Source organism: Octopus bimaculoides, chromosome 12, assembly GCF_046866305.1.
Source record: "Octopus bimaculoides isolate indiv1 chromosome 12, ASM4686630v1, whole genome shotgun sequence".
Classification (NCBI taxonomy): Eukaryota; Metazoa; Mollusca; class Cephalopoda; order Octopoda; family Octopodidae; genus Octopus; species Octopus bimaculoides.
The window spans coordinates 16,719,979-16,732,478 of record NC_142939.1 but is presented as its reverse complement, the minus strand read 5'-3'; the positions used below and the strand labels follow the sequence as shown (position 1 = coordinate 16,732,478).

The 12,500-nt window shown below is 34.6% G+C and overlaps 1 protein-coding gene across 2 annotated transcripts in view; it reads left to right on the top strand.

Annotated features, from left to right (window-relative positions):
* The window catches only part of LOC106875323 (uncharacterized), a 200,649-nt gene that overhangs the window by 77,295 nt on the left and 110,854 nt on the right, over positions 1-12,500 (top strand). The window lies entirely within an intron of this gene.

Here is a 12,500-nt window from a genome sequence, read left to right as displayed (position 1 = left end):
TATATAACGAAAAAAATGCAGTAGTTAGTTATTGGGTGCAATCATAAAAAAAAAAGCCCCCGTGTAATGAGAACAAATGGATCATTATGAATATGATTAACAAGCATCGTGCTCGGAGAAACGTTACCACGTCGGGCGAAATGCTTAGCGGTATTTCGTCTGCCGTTACGTTCTGAGTTCAAATTCCGCCGAGGTCGACTTTGCCTTTCATCCTTTCGGGGTCGATAAATTAAGTACCAGTTGCGTACTGAGGTCGATCTAATCATCTGGCCACCCCCACCCCTCTAGAGTAGAAAAGATTAGGAATATGGTTACCAAGCGTCGAGCTGGCAGAATCGTTAACAAGCTGAACTAAATTGATTAGAGGTATTTCGTCTGTCGCTACGTTCTGAGCTCAAATTCCGCCGAGGTCAAATTTACATTTCATTCTTTTGGAGTCGATAAATTACGTACCTGTGAAAGACCGAGGTCGATGTAATCGACTAATTTCCTCCCACCAAATTTCAGGCCTTGTGCCTTTAGTAGAAAGGATTATGTCTATGGTTATTGTCTCCTCCGTCAAGTAAAACAGGGAAGACAATAGTATAAATTAAATCTACGTTAACTGAAAGCTAGAAAGTGAATTTGATCGTTGGCAGTAAAGTTACAATTCCGTGTACCTCGCCGTCATAGTAATATCAAGGTTATCGGATATTGAAAGATTGATGTATTTTAATATCTTGGTATTTTAATATCTGGGCACAGGAGATATAGTTTTATTTTGTATAGCAACATAGAATTAATGATTTATTTTCTGATAGGGTTAAAATTAACGTCTGGAATTGACTAAACGATGAAAGTTTAAAAACCACTTGCAGAAGAATGTAACCTCCATCTATGATCATATCAGCTTACATACATTATACACAAACAAGCGTATGCACATACGCACGCGCACATTCCATGCACACATACTTGCACCCGCACATCAAACTGTAAACATTTAATGTTCTCAAACGAAATCTCATAAATTGAAATTGCTAACCAGTAATAAGTAGTGATATAATATGTGACATAGAGATATATTGACTGTATCCGCATAATAAACGTTATATTACTTTTAAGGTATGTTGAGAATATAAAAATTTATTAATAGTTGTCATGATCATCTTTACATACCGTTAATCACCAGGAATATTGTTTACATTCTGAAGCAGGAAATAATATTTTATACGTTACAATATATATTTTTTTCCTGTCAAAATATAAGCTGGGATTTATTTCTCTTTAAGTTTTTATTTTCGTACGCGATTAATTTATATAATCGACAGAATTGAGCTTCTGTATATTTCTGTTATGTATTTTATACACTTCTGAAGCAATAACCTCAAAAATTAGAACTGAACATTTCCAGAAAAGAAGCTAAATAATGTTTAATACGTTTAGATCAGTATGTTTACTCTCCCGATTACTTTTGTCTGCTTCCTGCTTTCTAATACGTGCAATAGTAATGAAAGAAAAAAAATCTATCTATCTCATTTAACGCATAAACGACCATTTTCATGGCTAATTGTCGAGTGTCAAGACACAGAGGAATATGTTGATTAATACCGAAGTTTAGGATCGATGGAATACAATGTGCAATTGTTAATATCTTTCCAACCGTAAAAATACCCGTGAATATAACTGAAGTAACGTTGATATTGGAATCAGAATAAAATAAATAGAAATAGGATTAGTGTTAATAAAGTAAATCTATTTTATTATTATTTTCGGTCTTTTTGGCAGTAAGATTTTGTATTTGTATTCTTTAATATGGCTGTGTTTTAGATTGGAACAATTCACGGTGTTTGGTTTGGGTGTCTTTAATAAGTGGCCAGAACTGGTATCGATAATTAAGATTAAAAATATTGCCCCGTATTCGGATAGCCATATCTTCCTGAAAAGATTTGTAGAGCAACAAAAATATTCAAGGGTTGCTTTCTTGTTTTGTTATTATTATTAATATTATTATTATTATTATTATTATTTTTGCGTTTAACAATGTTATAATACTGTGTGGATTATTGGAGGTATAGTGGAAAATTACATGATTTATGCCTTATCCACTCTCGCAGTCTTGGTGAAATTAATTTTGAGGAAAGCTCATGAGGTAGAAGCCGCCGTACCATTTTCTTTACCCATCTCTCCAGGTTATTGTCTTTCAAACATATCAGCCTACCTCCCACTTCGCACACATATTCCTTCCTTACATTCTTATCTCTTCCTTCTACCCCTCCCCTATTCCTTTTTATCTACTGACAACACTCCGTTCACCACACCCTCACAATATCTTGACCACCATCTAGTAGTCCATTTTGCATTTTCTTTATTTCTTTCTTTCCTCTTTTCTTTCTTTCATCTTTCTTTCTTTCTTTCTTTCTTACTTTCTTTCTTTCTTTCTTTCCTCCACTATTCCTTTTGTCCAATACCTTTATCCTCCTTCTAGCATACATATCTATTCTCTTCTCTCTATCTACCTATTCCTACCAATACTTCTGTCAAATTTCATTCACACTACAAGACCCGTTCGAATGAGCAGCATATAGAATTAATGTCTCCACACTATCCATATGTAATGACAAAATATGAACTCCTATCGGAATTTACATACCATAGACAAGAGGCCTGTGTACCCAATCTACACAGCATTTTCCTCGGATAATCGAATTGCAACTGTAACAACTGTAACTGTAAAATCTTTATCTTATTTCTATTTATACTACCTATATCTCTCCCTTTCCAAAATGATTTTCTTATATTGAAGTCTACAATAGACTTAACTATTTAACTCTATTTAACTCTCTCCTATCGTCTCTGATGAAGGGTTATCCATCATATCCTTGAAACAGCTGTAAGACTACCTTTCTCTTTATAAATATCCTAGAAATTTGCAACTGCCTTGGCTTTGTTGTCTCATTTTATTTAACACAGACAAACACACAAACACACACATATATATATTTCGTTCTTTGTTAGAGAGGGAACAGTATTTTTAATATTCTTATTCTTGCATACACACTATTGAATAATAAGTTCTTGATTCATTAAACTTTGTGAAACTACCACGCCGAAAATGAAATTCTAGAATAAAAGATGACTATTCCAAGGAAAAAAAATTAAAAATGCACTAAACTTTCATAGAAATAAACGTTTGTATTTTTTTTACCTTTCGTTTCTTGAAGATGGCAAATAAACTTGATGTATTCTATCCTAAAGATTGTCTCCCTAATCCTTGTTTTATTTGTCAAGACAATACGTCTTTAACACATGGCATTTGATGTAAATACCTTTATGCTCTCGTTCGTATAAATAAAAAAAGAAATTCGCAAATTCCTTGTGAAAATCAATTCGAAAGCGATCACGCACGGACGGATACACGCACGCGCGTAGATACATTGTAGGCTTTGAATAATGTGTAATCAGTCAAGTTTGTGTTTTCCAGATTACATAATAGCGTGGATATAATCCTAGGCTGCTGGGTGTGATAAGAACTGACGAGTATTGGAGTAAATACGAAGGTGATATTTAAATTTATCCGACGTCCAAATAATAACGAGATCAAATTGGTTTTTCAGATTTCAGAATCAATAGAAAATATTTGAATATTATCTCGCTATATCCTTTCAAATAATATCATGTAACACATACCTGTCTAGCATTAATCGCTTGGTCTCTTTCTGTGCATTGAATAGATAAGAGCAATTCGTTTCCTGAAAAGTCAGGACATCAGTTCTATCCACTACAGCTGACTTCATGATCGAAGACAAACTATAAATAAGTTCTCTAAGTTAACTGTTTTACCCAAGCGACACTTTCGACCATTATTCCTATTAGTATTTTATAAGCTTAAAGCTTATAGCTATCACCGCGCAATGACTAACGAAAATAGTCTAATAATGGGGCATATAAGCCCTCGACTGAAAAAAAGGTTTTCCCGTACGCGTATATATGTATCTATGTTTGTATGAATATAGGTGCAATCAGGAAACTGCCAATATCACAGACGTAGAGAAACGGAGAGAAAGAAAGAAAGAGAGAGAGAGAGAGAGAGAGAGAGAGAGAGAGAGAAAGAAACAAAGAAACAACGAAAGATAGAGAGGAAGAAACAAGAAAAGAAACAAAAACAGAACGAGAATATAAATACAAACTGCTGTTGCGTGTGTTTGTGTTTAATCGACATAAAACTGGTTGGTGTTTATAAGATTTGAGAATCAAATTCTAGTGTCAGGAGTCGTACTAAATCTCGAGTTGGCACCGTTATATTCTCATTGATACCGTAAACTTTGTCGAATCGTTATTTCATAAGATGCTTGCCACTCATTTATTAAGATAGATGTGATATCAAAACCAAGGTCAAGTTGGAGGTGAACATGAGAGGGAAGCACACAGGCAGGAAACTTCGGTGCTTCTGATGACCCTTGACAAGATGGACGTAATCATACTTAATGATTTTTATACACAATGACTCGTTAAATATGCAACACAATAATACATACGTTTTTAATTTAATTTGATTGTTTGATTTTACCACTCGGATCTCATAAAGAATTAAATTAGAGAATTTGTATCAACGTACAAGGTTGTTTGATGTATTTTATATCAGCAGTAAGTGTTATTAAACTTTCTTATTATGCCACTTGTGAAAGTGCGAGTGAGTGTGTTTGTGTGTGTGTGTGTGTGTGTGTGTGTGTGTGTGTGTGTGTGTGTATGTGTGTGTGTGTGTGTGTGTGTGTTTGTGTGTGTGTGTATGTCCAACAGATGAACACTTTTTGAAAAGTTTTCAATTTTGTTTCTTATTCCCAATTTGCGTAAATTTTCTGTCATTTGCATTGCTAAAGATCGTAGTTTCGATCTTTGCAGACGATCATTCAAGTAAACATTATATGAAGCCTAATGTAATTAATTGTAAGGAAATTCTACTCATTTTCAACTTCCATTCTCTTGATGTAATGTAATAAGTCTGAAGCTATCACAAAATAAGTGTCCGCTGATCATGGGTGTAACAAATGATTTACAGTTTGTGCGAATGGCCGGAAATGCAACCAGCCAGAAATGGGTCAGTTAGTTAATGTCCAGTTCAACAATCCCTCTATGATGCCACTGATGAAATAATGGTCAAACATCACGTGAACCGTATCAACGTATACATATCAGCTACTCCACACCATTTTGCGTTTAAATGTCCTTTGCTCTGCTTGGTTCTTTCTCGAGTTGGCTATATATGACATCGGCGATATCAACCACTAATAATGAAAGCATTACTACATCCCTAAGGGAACATTAGTAGGAAAAACTGAAAGAAGTTTACAATCGATTCTCAAAGTAGTCATTTTGGTTCTATATCTTCAAATTTGTTTATGAATAATAATGACTTTTGCATCATATCAGCATTTGTAATTTGAGTTCAATTCTCGAAGCGAATTTCGTCTTCTACATGAACGTTTATCATCTTCCATTTAAGGCTGTCCAAACTGTAGAATAAACAAATTATGAACTGGTAGTTTACGTGATTCTTACATCCCTACCCATAAGGACTGAGGGTTAGGGTTAGGGAAAACGAACACACGTGTGTTGCCTCTCTGCAAAATGTCAGAAGTAATGGAGATTAAATACGCTTTACACCGCTTAAAACTGCCAAAGGAGTAAGTGTAAACAGCTGAACACTTGTCAGTGATTGGTTGAAATTATCGAAATAAGACAATTTTTTACATGAAATAAATTCGAATACAAAAATTTTTTTCTGTTCTATAACACAAAATAGATAAGTATACGAAGTTTGAAAGTCTTTCGGTACCAAAAACACTACATGAAACATAAATGAAAACTGGTGCCCCCGTTTTGAACAAGATCCTAATCGCTTACGGCACTAAAACCTGAAGCCTACTGAAAAGACATAAAAAAAATATAATAACATTTTTTTGCCCTTAGCCTTAGTATCCATAACTGTCGGCGAAGAATTGCTGTTGTTATTCGAAGAATGTTTTAGCACTAGCTGCAATATAGTGTACAACAGATTATACACTACATAATATTGTCCAGTAGAATATTATACGCTACCACTTTCGGTTATATTCAGCACACATTATTTGCCCAGAAGTATTTTAAAAGCTTCATATCAGAAGCCATAACTAAGAGGTTGCCATACTTGCAAGGCTAAGGTGCTAATTACGTGGCTTCAGCAATTGTTGTATAAATGTTCTCAGAGTAATAATGAAATTCGTTTTCAGTAAATTTCCGTGGGTTGATGAGCTGATTGACAAGGTCAAAATACGCGAAAGAAATAGTAGAAGCCATTATATTTAAAAGTGTTGGAATAAATTCCACGAAATGTAAGTGCTAATACTGCCATGGGTGTGAATGTATTCCTTTTTTGGTCAAGAGGGGCCAACCAGATATAACGGAGCAAATTGTTTCTATCGCATATCCACATATTCATTTCTTCTCTACACACAAGGCCCGAAATTTTGGAGAAGGGAGCCAGTCGATTAGATCGATCCCAGTAAGCAACTGGTATTTAATTTATCTCTACCGAAAGGATGAAGTGCAAAGTCGACCTCGGCGGAATTTGAACACAGAACATTAAGACAGACGAAATATCGCTAAGCATTTCGCCCGGCGTGCTGACGTTTCTGCCAGATCACCGCCTTGCATATCCACATATTCTGCTTCATTATATACTTTTGCTGGTGCCTGGTAAGGAGGCTTTGTAATGTACTGCAATCATGAATAATTAATTTACTCATTTCAGGTCTGCGTTTCTCATTAAGCGTTGGCTATTTTCCTTTATATTTTCATTATATCAAACAATTAGCCATGTAGAGGCTTTTCCTACGTTTGTTTCACCAAAGTATTCTCTAGTCCCGATTTCCGTTCAGATTTTAGCTCTTCCACGTTTTTCTGTCATTGATTCTCGCTTTTCTTTCATATCAACCTGTTAATGCAGCCTCGGTTTGGTATTTATTAAAATCCTTAAAGACACAAAATAGTGTTTTCATCTTCTTTTTTAAAGTCTTTTATCTGTTATCTCTCATTAGACTGTGGCCATGCTGGGGGCGCCACCTTGAAATTTTAGTCAAATGAATCGACACCAGTGCTTCATTTTTTAAAGCCTGGTACTTAGCCTATCGGACCTAGTCTGCCGAACCACAAGGTTACAGGGAAACAAACACACAAACACTGGTTGTCAAGCGGTGGTGGTGGGTTGGGAACAGACACATACACAAAGAAACACACACACACACACACACACACGACGAGCTTCTTCCAGTTCCGGTAACTTTTTGCATGAATTTCCCATGATTCTGGAAGAGGTGATTATTTGCTATACATTTTAGTTGTATAAGATCCCAATCGCATTGTATTTGTGGTAAATACCGTTCAAATTTGGCGATGTTTTGAGTGGCTTATTCTATGAGCAGTCAGTATTTTCCTTCGCCTTTCTGGAATCGTACTAAAATAAAGAACAAGCCTAGTACTGGAGTCCACTTAAATGACCAACACCCTTCGCACTTAATGTATAAATGTACAATATAGGATTTTGCCTATTTTAGAAACAACAACAACAACAAGCAAGAACAAGAACAACAACAGCAACAAAAGGAACAACAAAAACATCAACAACAGCAATAACAACAACTACTACTACTGCTGCTGCTGCTGTTGCGGTCTCTATTGTTGTTGTTGTTATTGAATGAGAGAGTAGTGCATACCATCAAAGTGACACTGGGGTACAAATATATGAAGCCCATTATACCCATCATGACTACCCGTCTGATAAGGGTACCCCAGGCACATGCATCACAACCATATGTGCGCGACATAGTGATCTCATATCAATATTAACAGCACCTGACCTTGCAGGTGGGGCCCAGTTAGAATCCTTTTGAGATCGAGTAGTCCATCCCGCTGTAAATGTCCCTGGATAACGGTTGTTTAAGGATGTTGAAGAAAACACCCATGTTTCCAGAGGTGAATTACTCAAATCCCAAAGAATTCCTCTCAACACATGGCTATGATGCTTCCCCACTACTTCTGCTCGTGATCAGAGATGCACATATCGTCAGCCACAATGGGACATGCTCAACTGGATAAGGTCAGTTCAAATTCCGCCGAGGTCAACTTTGCCTTTCATCCTTTCGGGGTCGAAATATTAAATGCCAGGGAAACACTGGGATCGATATAAGCGACTAACATCCTCCCCCTCCAAATTCCAGGCCTGATGCCTATTACAGAAATGTTTATTATTATTATTGTTAATTTTGTGACGATAATCATGATGTTGTTGGTGGTGCTGGTGATGAATGGTGGTGGTCCAACCGCTGTTGGTACCGAGTTGTGTTGGAAGTCAGAATATTTCGAAAACAGGATAAATAGAAAGACTTGGTTGCTTTCGGCAATCCGTGTTTATAATAAATAGTTATATGTAAAGGATATAGAAATTGTTATTATGAACTTTGAAATATCAAGAATTTCTTTAGTTTATTGAAATATTGAGCTATTCCAGTGTCTGTGAATTTCACTGTTTCACTGACTGATGGTAAACTTGTATGATTTATTTCTTGTTAAATTCTCGCAGTTCAAAATCGATAAGAGAAAGCAACAACGAACTAAATTATTCAACATTGTGTCTGTTATGGCACTGGTATATTGATCAGCGTATTCTGTCCCTTCTCCTTCTTCCACTCCCCTCCTCCTCTTTCTTTTTCTTCATTCTCTCTGTCCCTCTCTCTACATCCAGATTTGATAGCTAAGTATCTTAATCAGTGACTCTTCATGACTCCACTGGCGTATCTAGAGTGTGCGCTGCACGAGGCAGCCCTTCCGTTTGCAGACCCTGGACACCCCCCCCCAAAAAAAAATACATATTTTCTACAGGAGACCCAAAAGTGCCGCCCCTGTGAGAGTGCCGCCCCTGTTAGAGTGCCGCCCCTTTGAGAGTGCCGCCCCTGTGAGAGTGCCGGCCGGGGGTGGACTGCCCCTACCTCCCCACCCCAGCTACACTAGTGCATGAAACTGCTCTAAACATATAAAGCGTCCACTTTTAACGGAGGATTAGTTGTTAATCTATCGACTCAATTATATGCAATTTGTTTACAATATGTTTGATATTTTCTTTTGTAGATTCCATTTCTGTCCTTGCTGGCAGAAATGGAAAATTTGAATATATTTAGAAACAACTGATGTAATGAATTTAGACTGATAACATACAGTTTTAGTCACCCCAACCAACTTTCGATTTGCCCTTAAAATCTTGATATTAATTTAATCACAGAATAGCTTGGAAACTGTGCAAGTAGTTAAATTTTGGTTCATCTTTGATTTTTAATTATTCGTATGCTGTTTTATTGTACATTGTGTTTGTCATTAAAATAAGAAGCGTTTATTTATTGATATTCATTGCATAGAAATGTAAATTGGAACTATAAAGATGAAGAATGTTGCCTTGTAATGAACCCACATTCCTGTATAACTGATCACAGTTTTAATATATTATGCGTAAAATTCTAAATACTTCGCTTTTTCAAGAGAAATATTCGTTAACCTAGGCAGTAGCCATACAAACATTGAGCTATTTCTCTGATTATTGAAAAAAATGACGAAGGGCCTTAATCGATTTTCAACCGTTATTGCGGTCTCATCAGAATTGTCTACATCACTTGACCTATCTCAGTAAAATACGCATTCAATCTCTTTATGTAAGCAACCCACCCAGCAGCTTAAGAGAATTCGAGCGACCAATTTGCGTAGATTTAAAATATTGAATAGCCTTAATCAATTTCCTACCCTTTTGAGGTCTCATTATAACTGCCTACATCATTTGGCGTAGGGCACATTCTCTATCACACATCAAATGAATACATAAAAGTCCTTAAACCACGCATCAGGAAATTACTTCTATCTCAAAAATGCTTTGTAACATTTGATATCAACTTCAAGACAAGAACGTAGTACCTTATACAAAAAGAACAACAGCTCTTTTAGGGCCATATATATTATATATATATATATATATATATATATATATATATATATATATATATATATATATCTATATATATATACGTTTTTTTCTTTCAGTTTGTGTGCCATGTTTGTAGCTCAAAACATGTGTAGAACCGAGAAATATGTGTTTTCGCTACTTATTTCCTGTTGTTACTAGTCATCTTTATTAATGGGATGATGCAAATTTTATTTAGAGATTATTATGCGGTGAGGAAAAGCTAGAATCAAATCAATGACTAAAGGAATTATTTTCTTCATATACAAGTACAAGGAATATATGCAGGTGTGCTTTAGTTTTAATTGGTTCTTGTTAATGACGGATAGATTTAACAGTAGCTGAGGAAGTAGTTAATACAGAATCATACAGTAAGTGCAAAATAGCGTAGAAGAGGTGCTGTAAAAAGATAGCATATGCAAAACGAAATAAGTTACTGAAATTAATTAATCGGTGTAATTTGAAAAAAAAAAGCAATTGAAACTAAAGGAATCCTAACATTATATCTCTTTTTTCTCCTTTATTCATTAAGCCTTTCTTTCTGTCTTTTCATTGTTTTTCCCTCCTCCCTTCTCGCTCTCTCTCACTACTACTCTCCCACTGTCTATATTCTGTCTATTTCAAATTGCTCAATATTGTTTAAAATCTACAAACTCTCTCCTATAGCTGTAATAGAGATCGTAAGATTTAAGTTCTAAAGCCATAGAGACTTAAGAGTTGATCTAAGATGTTCTTTTACTTTATCATGTATCTGTTATGTATATATATCTCTGAAGTTATTTCTCTCAATGCGATTGAAACAACAGTAACAACAAAAAACATTAATCAATCAGACAATCTACCGCACTACCAAAATAAAAGATAGAGAAAAAAAAAGAAAAGGAAAAACAACCAAAAGTATAAATAAAAATCAAAGGAAATATATACGCCACTTTCTGGATTGACATGTGAAGTGGTCTCTGATTTAGGTTTCCCAGTAAAGAAATACTTGATTTCTTTTTTGTAGATTAATACATTGATCCAGCGATTATTAATCAAATAGCCAAAACGGTAACCGTGACATTTTTATATAATATAAAACGCAAAAGATTTTCGATCTTAAATCTTTCAAAATCGTCTTGCTTGAAAAAGAGTCCGTCCACTAGTAAAGAGGGCACGTTGTTTAGAGTATATAAGTATTAATTTTGGTTTACAAGCTTAATTCTAATTTCATTGCTATCGAATATAATCAGATTATTGATTTTGTTTGAAATATTCACATTAGATCCATTATCATTAAATTTATACGGCATCAAATTTCCAAAGAAATTGTTTTCGACTTTAAATCAATTCTATAGCATGTAAATATATGTGTATATGTGTGTGTATGCGTGCGAGCGTGTGTGTATATATATATATATATATATATACATGCATATGCCTATATTATACATACATATATACATGTATATATATGTATATATATATATGATATATATATATATGTATATATATTTATATAGTTTACTGTTCTGTAAAGTTAAGATTAACAAAAAAATCTATCCCATCTTGTGAGAGATAAATATAATTTGATACTAAGAGGAACTAAAAGTTTCTAACTATGAAAGCACGCGTGGCTAGGTACATTATTATGACGTGTGTTATGTCTTCAAACACTCAACAATTTAAAGGCTTGGAGCACATGGTCTTGTTGGGGTATTAAATATGATAGTCTGGGATGTCAAACCTTAACAGGTGAGAAATATTTTATAAAGAGCAAACGTCTAAAAGACCTAATATATTATATATATCTATGGTGAAATCAAATTATTGTTAGCGGAGCTAAGGAATTATATATTTACAGTGATAAAGTTTAAACGTTATTAGGCTATGTTCAATATCCAAGTGTAAATTACGAATAGTTAACACATACGAACTATTTAATTTTAAGGTGTTAACACCAATGGGAAAATAAGTATTTTCGCAGATTGCAGAATGTGTGAATATGTTTCAATATATTATCTATCATTAAGGTTGAATTAAGCTATGGTTAATACGGTCGAGAATTATTCAATTGCATTGATCTAGGCTCTAGAGTATCTGGATACAGCTTTATACATTATTAAATAAGGTAAGATTAATTATGAGTAAGATCTAATTATAGCTAATTATGCTTAACCACAGTAGGAAATTAGAAATGAGGTAGCGAACATGAGCGATTTAGATATAAGTACTGTCAAATATGGGTAAGAACTTTCCTAATACACATATAATGTACATATAATGTACATATAATATACATGTATATTATATGTATATTATATTACATATAATATACGTATATATATAAAGTATATCAGTCATAGGATAATGAAATTACTATTTCTTTTTCATTTACTTTCTTGGGCGCTTTGGCCAAGAAAGAATCGTTGTCTTGTATTCTATAATTCATGGTGCTGGGTTTGCAGCTCAAACTGTCTAAACGACCAGGTTGAAAAGAATT